At 44.7% G+C, this 14,148-nt stretch overlaps 1 long non-coding RNA gene across 3 annotated transcripts; it reads right to left on the bottom strand.

The window, feature by feature from the left end:
- Positions 1 to 2,688: 2,688 nt before the first annotated feature.
- LOC129636068 (uncharacterized) lies at positions 2,689 to 13,430 on the bottom strand. 3 transcript variants are annotated; one of them, XR_008706611.1, is made up of 5 exons: positions 13,255 to 13,430; positions 8,662 to 8,756; positions 7,998 to 8,140; positions 3,750 to 3,974; positions 2,689 to 3,121 (listed from the first exon to the last, which is right to left on the bottom strand). It is a non-coding gene; the product is annotated as an uncharacterized LOC129636068 (long non-coding RNA). The 3 variants fall into 3 exon arrangements; XR_008706612.1 differs by lacking the exon at positions 7,998 to 8,140; XR_008706610.1 differs by lacking the exons at positions 7,998 to 8,140; positions 8,662 to 8,756.
- Positions 13,431 to 14,148: the final 718 nt, after the last annotated feature.

Here is a 14,148-nt window from a genome sequence, read left to right as displayed (position 1 = left end):
GCCAATAATAAATAGTAAAATTGTTTAAAAAAAGAAGTAAAATTTCCAGCAAAACACTTGGCCAATGATCCGATGGTAATTGGCAAAGTCAAGAGTCAATGAGTCAAACTCAAGAGCTGATTTTCAAGCTCTGAGTGTGATAAATCTGGCAAAGATGAGTTTCTTTGAGGTTACAGGAGTTTTTTGTGGGTCAATAAACTTCATCACCCAGGAGGTATAAATGTATATTAAAATAATTTTGGAGGAGATATCGGGGATCATTTTTACAGGCCTTTGGTGTAACCGCGGGCAGTCCCCTCTGCTCGCTTGTTTTCAGCTGTCCCCCACCCCACCTCTAGATCTGTGCACCTGGCCTGCCAACTTGTACGTGGAAGAAGGCAGAGGTTGTGGGGACATGTAAATTTGCTTTTTTGGAGAATAACAGGCTCCTAGTTTGGGCTACAGCTGGGACAGCCAGAGTCGCAAAATGTAGCCCACAATGTCTGAAACTGCAGGTATATTTCTGATGTCTATTTCAGCATCTGACTTTGAAATCTTCCTTTAATTCCAATTCTTTCTGGTAGTTCACTGATTACCTTCCATGGTCTTCTGAGCTCCTGGACAGATTGCAGGGACAGTTACCCTAGACTCCAGCCTTCTAGCTTATCTACTCCAGGGTTTCTCAACCTCAGTGCTGTTCGGATTTGGGGTGGATGATTCTTTGTTGTGGGGAGCTGTGCTGGGCCCTATGGGGTAGTTGGCAGCACCCCTGGCCTCTACTCACTAGATGCTGGTGATGTGTCTCAGGACGACAACCAAAAGGTCCGCAGATGTTGCAATGTCCCCCCCGGCGGGAAGAATCACACCCAGCTGAGGGTCTTCCCTAACCCAGCTTCTCCTCCTTAGCGCCCGCCTCACCTGGTGCTCCCTGCACCTGAACATCTCCAGTGCTGGAGAACTCCCTCCTCCTCTTTGGAGACGGTGATGCCGGGAAACTTGTCCTTAGCGTGAATTTACACGCATCTCTCCAGCCTGCCACACCTGTGGGCTGAGTGGGCCTCTATTGCTGCTCTGACCCCACTGGGCCCGCCCAGTCCTTCTCTTCACTGCGTGTCTTCTGTATTGGCAGCACCTCCTCAGAGGCCAGGACTGCTCCTCCTCTCCCGTCCTCACTGATCTGAACATCCTCCAGGGTCCCCTTTATTTTTTTATTTGTGTTTTTTTCACATTTCATTGAAGCATAGTGATTTACAGTGTTTCGGGTGTACAGCAAAGTGATTTGGTTATATATTTATATAGATACAGATAGATATTGAATAGATAGACACATATTGAATATAGCTCCCTGTGCTATACAGTAGGTCTTTGTTGTTATCTATTTTATATATAGTCATGTGTATCTGTTAGTCCCAAATTCCAAATTTATCTCTCTCCCCATCCCCACCTTTCCCCTTTGGTAAACATAAGTTTGCTTTCTGTGTCTGTGAGTCTATTTCTGTTTTGTAAGTAAGTTCATCTGTATCACTTTTTTTTTTGTAGATTTCATTTGTAGATATATCTGCTATCATATATTTGTCTCTCTCTGTCTGCCTTACTTCACTTTGAATGATAATCTCTAGGTCCATCCACGTTGCTACAAATGGCGTTATTTTCATTCCTTTTATGGGTGAGTCATATTCCACTATATATATATACACACATATAAAGTGTATCTTCTTGATCTGTTCATCCGTCAGTGGACCCTGAGGTTGCTTCCCTGCTTTGTCCACTGTAATAGTGCTGCTGTGAATGTAAGGGTGCGTGTATCCTTTTGTGTTCCCTTTAAGCCTGAGAAAGTAAGAGACACAGGTGCTGAGAGTTGATCAGAGGATCTGGTGAGCAAGGGGCACTGTTTTCCAGAAGTGTCCACAGGTACATGCCTGTCACTTGGCCTTCTGGGGAAATGAAAGCTACAGTACAAGCAGCTGCCAGCTGCAGGTCAGACGTGCCTGGAAGGCGGGGATGCTTCAGACGCTGCCCCGACCCTTCAGAGAGCAGGCGCTGAGCGCAAGCGTGGAAGGAGGCCCAGCGCCTTCGGTGATGGTGCAGAGGCTGGGGCCGTTCCGGGCTGGAGCAGCTCTGGTTCTTCCTTCCAGGGACCTACCCTCAGAGGCTGCACACCTCGGCTTGCCTCCCCCTGGGATATTTGTAAGGACAACATACAAGAGGCCGTGAGCATGAAACCACTCTCAGACTCCAGGTGAAGAGCCGACTGCACCCGTGTGCCATGCGGTATCTCTCAGTCACCGTCCCCCTCGCCTGTCGACTTCTCTGGGCCGGAGCCTCTCAACTCTAGCCAGACTGAACTGCAACTGAGTTTAGTAGCAAGTCCATAAGGAAAACATTATTCAGGCAAATCTCTGAAATTCCATTAGCTTAATCTGATTTGAGTTATCAAATCAACATACATCTGTCTATCTCTCTTTTACTCCTTTGGATGGCGCCTAGCACTAAGGCACCCAAGTATTCAGATGGGCATATTACATTACCATGGAAATGAGGGGGTCTGGTGGGTCAAGAACACACATGGGGCCTCCCAGCACAGCCCCCTGGGGCCACGGGGGAGAGGTGAGTCCTGATGGGAGAGCAGGCTCATGACGGCGTGAGTGCCCACGGACAATGGGGATGACGGCAGTGTCAGCTCAAATGAACAGTCTGGAAGTTGCTTAAAACCACTTATCGTAGCACCTAATATTTAACAGTAAAAAGTACAGGTAATGTTTTTAACAGTAACTGACAGATACACACCAAGGATAAACTGCAATTTCACAAAAGATTGTAAACATTTGGCACACTTGTCAGTCCTTTCTGTTAGGCAAAGTGCTCTTTTGATGACAAATTAACAGATACACACTTGAGTGAACTATTTCCCGTCAACACACAAAGCAGTTTTAATCTGATAAATTAAACAATCATTTCTACCAAAATTGGAAATTGGATTCAAGTTTAAATTAGGGTGTTGATCCTCTAAAGGTTCAGAGAAGTATAGACACGTTGTCATCTGCTCAGATCAAGGCGCTGCTGGAATCAGGCTGCTTGAGTGAAGGGAAAGCAGGAGAGAAGGACGTCATCGTGAACCAGAAGGAAGCAGGCAGGGCATGGCCTTTGAACAAATGACACAGATCAAGGACGCAGCATAAACCAAACAGAATCAAATGAGTCAAGATGGCAGGCAAGTCAACGTCACTAGACCTCAATCCTCAGTACACACTCATTGTAACACATAGGCAAGCTAAGTGACACACCCAGAGGCGCCGTGACAGTTCCAAGGCTGACCACAAAAGATCAAAATGTGGGTGGTGGCCCGATCCCTAGAAAATAGGAACTTTTCTCAAAATATTTGGAATTGCCCTGTTCATTAGTCTATGAAATTACCCAGCCCATGAAAGCTAACCACACTACATTTCAAGGCTGCATTCGCCCTCTGCAACAGCCCACCCTGTCGGTGGAGTGTGACTCTCCCAAGGCTACTCTTGCTTTCTGAGATGGTCCAGACTCTGTCTGTGGAGAGTGTTTCTCTCTAGATAAATGCTCTTCTTACCTATCACTTAGTCTATCACGCAGTTCTTTCTGCGATGAGACAGTAAGAACCTGAGCTTCCGTAGGTCCTGAAACCAGGTATGTGGTCTCAGCTGGAAGACCGTGGGTTTCGCCAGGTTTGAGTCCTGGCATGTGAATTCAAGTCTCAATCTGAGATGAACGGTTTCAGTTATAGATACATAGTTGCTTACCCAATGGCAGCTCCAATTCAGTCATAACAATCCAGTTTCTTATCTTCCCAGTCTCTCCCCAGGCAGCATGCCCATGTGACCCCTTTTGGCCTGGGGACCTTGTGATGGCTTGTGATGGCTTCTGAGACAGCATCTGCCATGACGGCAAAGGAGCAAACGTGGATGGTGCCGCCTTCCCACCTCCTTCCTGCCTTGAACGCACATTCTACCCAGCTCTGGCACCATCTTGCAACCATGAAAGAAAAGCAAGAAATACACAGAGATGTCAGCCCTGACATTGCTGAGATGGGAAATTATCATTAGTGTCCGCCTCTGTCTTATTACATGTGACAAGTCAACTCCTGTTTAAACCACATTTGTTTTAAACAGCTGTGAATAAGGTTTTTCTTACAGCCAGATAAACCCCTAACCAATATAGGAGGTTCTGGAAAAGGAGACGGGAACATATTGAAAGCAAATGTCATGTTTCATGTTTCTCTAACTAGAGCCAACAAACAGAATTTGTCTACAAACAGCGTTCACCACTTTTCTCGGATTTGCCAGGAGTCTTCTAGGGTTTCTCACAACCTCTCCCTGCTGCAGGTTGTTGCCCAAGGAATATGGGTTGAAATCCTTTCTCTGCCACTTTCTGCCTGGCTTTGGGCAAAAACCTCTCTATGCCTCAGTTTCCTCACTTATAAAACGTAGAAATTGTAAGGATATTTTTTTAAGCTAGGGGGAAAAACCCTGAAGCATGCTCCTAGGCATATATCCAGAGAAAATCATAGTTGGAAGATATATACACCTCAGTGTTCATTGCAGAACTATTTACAATAGTCAAGACATGGAAGCAATCTAAGTGTCCATCAGCAGAGGACTGGATAAAAAAGATGTGGCACCTATATATAATGGGATATTCAGTTCAGTTCAGTCACTCTTTCATATCTGACTCTTTGCAACCCCATGAATCAGAGCAGGCCAGGCCTCCCTGTCCATCACCAACTCCCGGAGTTCACTCAAACTCACATCATTCGAGTCGGTGATGCCATTCAGCCATCTCATCCTCTGTCGTCCCCTTCTCCTCCTGCCCCCAATCCCTCCCAGCATCAGAGTCTTTTCCAATGAGTCAAATCTTCGCATGAGGTAGCCAAAGTACTGGAGTTTCAGCTTTAGCATCAATCCTTTCAATGAACACCCAGGACTGATGTCCTTTAGAATGGACTAGTTGGATCTCCTTGCAGTCCAAGGGACTCTCAAGAGTCTTCTCCAACACCACAGTTCAAAAGCATCAATTCTTTGGCGCTCAGCTTTCTTCACAGTCCAACTCTCCCATCCATACACGATCACTGGAAAAACCATAGCCTTGACTAGATAGACCTTTGTTGGCAAAGTAATGTCTCTGCTTTTCAATATGCTATCTAGGTTGGTCATAACTTTCCTTCCAAGGAGTAAGCGTCTTTTAATTTCATGGCTGCAATCACCATCTGCAGTAACTTTGGAGCCCAAAAAAATAAAGTCTAACACTGTTTCCACTGTTTCCCCATCTATTTCCCATGAAGTGATGGGACCGGATGCCATGATCTTCGTTTTCTGAATGTTGAGCTTTAAGCCAACTTTTTCACTCTCCACTTTCACTTTCATCAAGAGGCTTTTGAGTTCCTCTTCACTTTCTGCCATAAGGGGTGGTGTCATCTGCATATCTGAGGTTCTTGATATTTCTCCGGGCAATCTTGATTCCAGCTTGTGCTTCTTCCAGCCCAGCATTTCTCATGATGTACTCTGCATACAAGTTAAATAAGCAGGCTGACAATATACAGCCTTGATGTATTCCTTTTCCTATTTGGAACCAGTCTATTCCATGTCCAGTTCTGTTGCTTCCTGATCTGCATACAGGTTTCTCAAGAGGCAGGTCAGGTGGTCTGGTATTCCCATCTCTTTCAGAATTTTCCACAGTTTATTGTGATCCACACAGTCAAAGGCTTTGGCATAGTCAAGAAAGCAGAAGTAGATGTTTCTCTGGAACTCTCTTCCTTTTTACATGATCCAGCAGATGTTGGCAATTTGATCTCTGGTTCCTCTGCCTTTTCTAAAACCAGCTTGAACATCTGGAAGTTCATAGTTCACATACTGCTGAAGCCTGGCTTGGAGAATTTTGAGCATTACTTTACTAGCATGTGAGATGAGTGCAATTGTGCGGTAGTTTGAGCATTCTTTGGCATTGCCTTTCTTTGGGATTGGAATGAAAGCTGACCTTTTCCAGTCCTGTGGCCACTGCTGAGTTTTCCAAATTTGCTGGCATATCGAGTGCAGCACTTTCACAACATCATCTTCCAGGATTTGAAATAGCTCCACTGGAACTCCATCACCTCCACTAGCTTTGTTCGTAGTGATGCTTTCTAAGGCCCACTTGACTTCACATTCCAGGATGTCTGGCTCTAGGTGAGTGATCACACCATTGTGATTATCTGGGTTGTGAAGCTCTTTTTTGTACAGTTCTTCTGTGTATTCTTGCCACCTCTTCTTAATATCTTCTGCTTCTGTTAGATCCATACCATTTCTGTCCTTTATCAAGCCCATCTTTGCATGAAATGTTCCCTGGTATCTCGAATTTACTTGAAGAGATCTCTAGTCTTTCCCATTCTGTTGTTTTCCTCTATTTCTTTGCATTGATTGCTGAGAAAGGCTTTCTCAGCCATAAAAAAATGAAATAATGCCATTTACAGCAACAAGGATGGACCTAGAGATTGTCATACTTAGTGAAGTCAGAGAAGGACAGCTATCATATGATATAGTTTATATGTGAAATCTAAAAAAAAAGCTCATTCTAAAAATGAACGTATCTACAAACAGAAATAGAGAAGCAAGTAGAAAACGAACTTATAGGTGGCTGGGAGTAAGGGGAGGGGCGAGGGATAAATTGGGAGGTTGGGATTGACACCTACATACTGCTATATAAAAAATGTACAAAATAAGGGCCTACTGCACAGCACAGGGAACTCTAGTCAGTATTCTGTAATGGTCTATACGGGGAAGGAATCTTAAAAAGAGTCGTTACGTGTGTATGTAGCTGATTCACTTTACTGTACACCTGAAATTAACACAGCCACGTAAATCAACTATACTCCAATAAAAAGTATTTTAAAATTTTACATTATTCTGTTATCAGGGGAAAGAAGCCTTTTCCATCACGCTGATCTTTAGCTTCCCCTTGTATATTTTGTTAGGTGTTTTCTGTTCGATATACATGTATGTGTCTAAGTGATACAGTAATGTTCAGCAACCTTTGTTATAAATTTTTTAAATGAAATGAAGTCCTTATAACTGTCTGTAGGAACTCAGTAGGTGATGAGAATGATGATGCAGATAGAACAATAGCTTGTAAATCACTGAGTCGCCCTGCACTTTACTGGAGTATGAGCGCCACCAGAATCCCGATTCCCTGTAGGTGAACGCTATACCCCTGACCTAGGATTGCAGGGGCAGCGGGTTCATGCCTTCCATGTCCCACTTCCTCCACTGCAAAATCTCCCTCAGACGTGATATGCTGAGTTATTGAGCCAACCTTTGGAGGTGTGTTGGAGGAATACCAAGTCTCCCTTTGGTTTATCCACCACCATCCTGACCCCTCCTTCGTGTGTATGACCTGATTACGTGGATCGTCGAGTGTAATCAAACCTGACGGTGTAATACCTTCCCTTTTCTCATTAAATTCCATCTTATCCAGTTCTGACCAAGATTCTCCAACATCTTGGTCTTTGGCAATTTTAACTTTAATTTATCTTCTGCATTTCTCATTTGTCACTCATTTTGTATTATCTACAAATTTAATCTAGGTTGAATTTCCTTTCCCCTCCAGGTTGTTAATGAGCACTGTCTATTGGATAATACAGTTTCCTGTACTGAGCCCTATGGGATCCTTGATTCTTACTCACATTCAGATCTAATTTAAGATGCCACTAATTGTTACTTGTACTGACCATTTGTCAACAGAACCCCAAACTACGTTACCGTCAAATCTCCCAGACCCCACTTCTTTAATTGCTCTATGAATTGCTTGGGTCAGAGATTTCATATCAAATAAATATTGAAATGAGTTCAGCTGAATTCCCCAGGGGCGTTTCAAGTCCATAATTGTGTTCAGAAATGGCCGTCCTGGTATTAGGGAAAATAATTTGAGGCTTTTGAATCCGCCTGGCTCATTGCTCATTAGATTCTCGTCCACCATGCATGGACAGATCAATTTTCTTATTAAATTTCTTAAAGTCTTACCTGGAAGGGAAAGCAGACCCCGAGAATATTCATTTCCTGAGTCGTCATACTGATGCATTTCCTCTGCGTTTGGAGCCTTCCCAGACCCCGGGATTCTGGTTCTCTCCACAGCAGGTGCGATGGCTTTGAGGACCCCTGAAAGCCTGGAACATCTCCCACTTGTGTTTAAGCCCTGGGGCTTACCTACTTTTTACCAAGTTAGTAGCTTGTACTTGCACTATCTTTTAATCCAGTGGTTCTCAGCCTTGGCCAGTTTGCCGCCGACCCCCATCCCCAACCCCTCTGTCCCAGGACACTTGGCAATGCCTAGAAACGTTTCAGTTGTCACAACTCAGAGGTGACAGACGGGGGCAGAGGTACTGACTTCAAGGGGGTAGGAGCCAGGAATGTGGCTGACCATTCTGCCAGGTGCTGGACAGTCCCCACACACGGGGGTTCTGGCCCCAAACGTCAGTGGTGCTGAGACTGAGAAAGGTAGTGACATCTCAGCTTTTCTCAAACCTGCCCCTCCTCTCCCCCATCACCACCACACAAAGAAGATGGAGGAGTCAATCTAGTGGAAGAGTAAAGACACCTGTCCCCCACGGCTGGTCACTCAGCTCTCTGGATGGCAACATTACATTGGGTGGGAGTGGGGATTGAATTAGAGATAGTTGATACTTACTTATTTGACTGTGTTGGATCTTTAGTTGCAGCGTGAGAACTCAGTTGCTGCATGTGGGATCTAGTTCCCTAACCAGGAATCAAACCCCAGGCCCCCTGTATCAAGAGCACAAGGTCTTAGCCAACGGGCCACCAGAGAAGTCCCTAGAAATAGTACATTTCTAAATCCTGTTTCAATTCTCTCCCTCCCTCCCTTCTTCCCATTCTCCTTTCTTCCTTCCTTCAGTTCAGTTCAGTCGCTCAGTCGTGTCCAACTCTTTGTGATCCCATGAATCACAGCACTCCAGGCCTCCCTGTCCATCACCAACTCCCAGAGTTCACTCAAACTCATGTCCATGTATTGTTGCTATTGTTTAAGTAAGGCTATTTTTTTTTAAATTACATGCACTAAGACTCTGGGAGTTGGTGATGGACAGGGAGGCCTGGAGTGCTGTGATTCATGGGGTCGCAAAGAGTCGGACACGACTGAGTGACTGATCTGAAGACTTAACTGTTTTCCATGGAGAAGAAACTGTCCAGCCTAAACATGAATCTAAGCTGTACTTTGTCTGCAGAGCTACCATGCTTTTTATCTAGGTCATGCAAAATCTTAATGGAGACAGACATTGGGATTTGACACCTGGGTTTGCTACTGATGAGCTATGTGACCTTGAGCAAATTTCTCAATCTTTCTGAGGCTTAGATTTTAAGGAAATAATGACACTTGTATAGTTGCTGTAAGGATTTAATGAGATGCTGTATATTGAGAACTTAGCACATTTCTCGGTACTTTGTAAAGCACTCAGTTAAGGACTTACTATAATGTTCACATGGAGGGGAAAGCCTCACTCACATTTCTGTTGTCTTTTGCACAGTGAACCATGGCTACCCAGTTCTCCCTCCGGCATTTACTGAGAAGTAGAGAGATAAACACCACAAGGGTAGACACCACAGGAAGTCTCCCTTGCCAGTGGTCATGACTTTCCCTTGGGCGAAGTCATTCCTCACCAGGAGTGTCAAAGAGAAACAAAGTGAAAGCTAAGTCGCTCAGTCGTGTCCGACTCTTTGCGACCCCTTGGACTGTAGTCTACCAGGCTCCTCTGTCCATGGGATTTTCCAGGCAAGAATACTGGAGTGGGTTGCCATTTCCTTCTCCAAAGAGAAACAAAGGTGGCTAGCAATTAACAGCAATGGGTTTTTTAAAAAATGTATTTATTTATTTACTTGGTTGCATTGAGTCTTAAGTTGCAGCATGCGGGATCTTTCCTTGTGGTTGAAATTGCCAGGCAGTCAGTGTAAGATTCCGGGACCTCAGTCTTTTTTTTTTTTTTTTTTTTCTTGTTTTCCATCAACATCTCGCTCCATTAACCTAAAACCATACCCTTTGTCCCAAGTTCCTGGAATGTGTCCTTGGTCTGATCAGTTATCAGCACTCAGATCCAGGAAAGGGCAGTAATTAACTTCTGTTCCAAATGCCTGAGGGGAAAACAACTGGTGATCATTAATCTTTAGCCCATACATCTGGTCCACTGCAAAATGGCCAGGAGGCATGAAAAAGGGTGGCAATTTAATCTGAGGACCAAGAGAAGCCATAAAGATGTTAAGTTAAACATCGCGGTCTCTAAACTGATTGGTTAGAAATGATATATTTTAAGGACAAGAGCTAGCCGAAGTGTGTCGACCAATACTGTTGAGGATGTAAGTCCTGCCTTTTGGGGGGAGTTTACCCCTCTCAGTGTCTATGCTGAGAGCTTTGTACTGACCAATACTGGTGAGGATGTCAGTCAGTCCTGCCTTTTAGGGCCAGTTTACCCACTCTGTGTCTATGCTGAGAGCTTTGTGCTTCTCTCTAAAATAAATCCTATTCTCTTGCTACTGTGAGTGTTTGCGTGTTTGTAGAGTTCATTCTTTGGCTCCATGAACAAGAACGCAGATTCCATTTCACCTGTGCTTGGGTTTGGTTAAGTTACTTAGTTGGGGAGCTGGACAGAGTCATTTATGGGAGATTTTTGTGGTTCTCGGGGGCCTTTTGCGTCTTGTGAACCAAGGCCTTTCTCTCCGAGGAGGAGAGTCTCCAGGTGTCTTGCAGTCCTGATTGAAATGATAAATGTCTTCACCTTTCACTAATCCTCAGTCAACCCAGGGTGTGACAAAAGTCTTCTTCTGTTGATAAATGGTTTCTAGTTCAGGAGTTACTTTTTAAGTCTATTAAACATTCTTGCAAAAAAATAAAATAGTTTAGAAGTGAATAGGGCTTCCCAGGCGGCACTAGTGGTAAAGAACCCGCCTGCCAACGCAGGAGACATAAGAAAAGTGGGCTCAGTCCCTGGATTGGGAAGATTCCCTGGAGGAGGGCATGGCAACCCACTCCAGTATTCTTGTCTGGAGAATCCCATGGACAGAAGAGCCTGGCAGGCTATGGTTCATGGGGCTGTGAAGGGTCAGACATGACTGAAGCAACTTAGCAAGCATGCAAGGTAAAAAAAAAAAACTTCCCTCTCCCCCAAGTCTAGATCCCTAGTGTGGATTGTTATTAGTAGCTTGTCTGATATTTTGTCAGAAAGCCCATCATGTATCTATGAGGCTGGTACTCCTACTGTTCCCATTCTACAGATGAAGAAACCAAGGCCTCCTCCACATGCTCATGCTGACCAGCTGGTGAGCAGTAGACCAAGCGCTAGAGCCGGGCAGTCCGCCTGCAGGGCGTGTACTTTTACCCACAACACGTATTTTTTTTGTTTTCGGTCACACCACGAGTCACGCAGGATTTCATTCCCTGACCAGGGATAGAACCCATGTTCCCTGCTTTAGAGAGTGAATTCTTAACCACTGGACCACCTGGGAAGTCCCCACAACCACATGTGTTGACGCTTTTCTTTTTCTTTTTTTGCCATTGGAATCACATTCTAGCCTGAAGCTTGCTTTATTCCCTAAATGATACACCAGGAATGTTTTCCTGTTGCTACACAGAAATCTACCTTCTTCTGAAGAAAGAGTGTCCCTTTATGTGAAGGTACTGTCGTTGACTTAACCGGTCCCCGTTGGCTAGCTCAGTCATCACCCACTTCTTTATTGCAAATGACATTGGGTTTAACACCCTTGTGCATGATCTTTGTATAAGTTTGCATCTCTAAGGTCTAGTCCTAAGAATGGAATTGCTGTGTTTAAACACGTTGTCATTTTCAAATTTCCCAGAGGACACCTTTAAGATAGTGCTGTGTCAGAGACCCAATGATGCCTCAGTCCTTTCGCTTTTGCCGGAAATACTTGGCCTTTCAGCACAGACTTAGCAGGTGAAACACTGTGTTGCTTTCCGTTAATTAGTGTGTTGGCCCCACTGTGCCTGGGAAGACTCTCCGGAGTGCTGTATTGACTTTGAATTAAAGTTAACTGTTAATCCTTCTGAATGGAGGAGGGGTGGTTTATAAACCTGGCCTAAGCCTGCCTAGAGAGGGTCCCAATCACCTACCATCATTTCTAAATACAGGCGTAAATTTCATCACAACTCAGACTCTAAATCTCCCTTGGTGCTGAGGTTTATTCTTTATCTGAGGCTCAAATATCCAAGCAAGCAGGCTGAATTAACAGCAGAATTGGCCACAAGAACATTTTTTAATTGGAGGCCAAAGTCTATGACCTCTTAACTTTCCTATGTATTCTAAAGAAGCCAGATAAACCAATTTTAATTTACTTTAAGAATATAAATACTAAGGAATATCCTCCTAATTTGAAGATACTCTACCATTTGGGTTCCCCCCCACCCCCGCCCAGTCTCAACCAAAATTATCCAAGAATGAGCTTAGGGACAGGAAAATGTTAATAGCTTTAAATCCGGTTGCTTTGCCATTAAAGTATGTGTTTATCACTCAGTCGTGTCTGACTCTTTGCAACCCCATGGACTGCAGCCCACCAGGTTCCTCTGTCCATGGAATTCTCCAGGCAAGAATCCTGGAGTGGGTTGCCATTTCCTTCTCCATGCCATTAAAGTAGTATGTGTCTAAAAGACAAAAAATGAAAAACAGAGACGGCCATGAATTTGTCATCATTCAGCTCTCAGTGTGGTGGCTGCGGTGACTTCCAAAGGGCAGGGCTGATGAGATCTGAGCACACGGGGGCAAACGCAAGGGCAGGACGGTCTACGCGTGCTTAATGCAGTGAAGGGAAACAGCTGGGAGCTGGAACCAGGCAGCACACCAGCTCAGAGCTGGTGTTTTCCTTCCATATGTGGATTTATTGGAGAAGGCAATGGCACCCCACCCCAGTACTCTTGCCTGGAAAATCCCATGGATGGAGAAGCCTGGTAGGCTGCAGTCCATGAGGTCGCTAAGAGTCGGGCACGACTGAGCAACTTCACTTTCACATTTCACTTTCATGCACTGGAGAAGGAAATGGTAACCTGCTGGGATCCAGCCCCGGCTGATCCAGGGTATTCGAAGGAGAGACAGCGTAGGCGACGATCAGGAAACAACTGCTTAATTAAACGTTAATTAAGGATATAAAGAGTAATAGAATGAGGATAGCTCAGTAGGAAAATTCAGTGGAGAAGAGAGGCTGAGTAGCTTGGTTTACGTGGGAGACCAATAAAACTTCAAGACAAGAAGTTTGCACCACTTACGTAGGCCGCAGGCGTCCTTCCGTTCTCCCGAAGGAGAGGAGACACTGAGGCCTCCCCGGTCGGATCTTAGAAGCCCAGGCATAATTAGCAAGCATGGCGGGTTCCGTGCTCCAGATGGAGACTCAGCCAGAATTTGAGAGAGAGAGCGACATGGGGAGACCAAGTTTTGGTGAACAAGGCCCGCACTTTATTTTCCAAAGTAGTTTTTATACCTTAAGTTATGCATAGAGGATAATGGGGGAAGGGGTGGAGTCATGCAAGGATAGCAGTTCCTGGTCCTAATCGAAGCCAGGCTTTCAAACTTATCATATGCAAAAGTTCAGGTGATTTACATCATCTTCTGTCCAGGAGGCCTGTTAACATTTTAAGAAACTGATTTTTCTCTAAAGGTGATTATTCTAAAGTCAGGCGCCAGCCTCCAAAAAGCACTGGATAGAGTTGCATTCCTATAGGGTAAAGGTGAGGTGGGCTCAATCAAGAAAAGAATTAACTCAAGGGTCCAAGGTTACAAACATTGAGGCTACTACTTACATTTCTATACACCCATTATATCAATCAATACACTGCCAAGGACACAGTAGGTAAGGAGTATGGAGACTTAGCAGCAAACATTGGCCCAATAAATGAAAAACCCTTCACCAATACAATTTCTATTCAATCTTTTAACTACTCAAAGGAATCTGTGTTCAGACAGTTTAAAACATCTCCTGCCTCTCACAGTTGGGAGGCTCTGAACAATCACATGTGGCCGGAAAAACCTATTCAGGCAGGCTAGAGGACTTCAAAAGGAGTTTGTAGGTTGAAACACTGTCACACCCAGGAATTATTAACTGGAGCTGTAAGCTAACTCGTTTTTCAGAGAGAGGTAGTGGGGGACAGCCCCCCGTAAAGTCA

Source organism: Bubalus kerabau, chromosome 21 (assembly GCF_029407905.1).
Source record: "Bubalus kerabau isolate K-KA32 ecotype Philippines breed swamp buffalo chromosome 21, PCC_UOA_SB_1v2, whole genome shotgun sequence".
NCBI classification, from domain to species: Eukaryota; Metazoa; Chordata; class Mammalia; order Artiodactyla; family Bovidae; genus Bubalus; species Bubalus kerabau.
The sequence above is the reverse complement of the archived record's forward strand: the minus strand, read 5'-3'. Positions and strand labels throughout refer to the sequence as shown.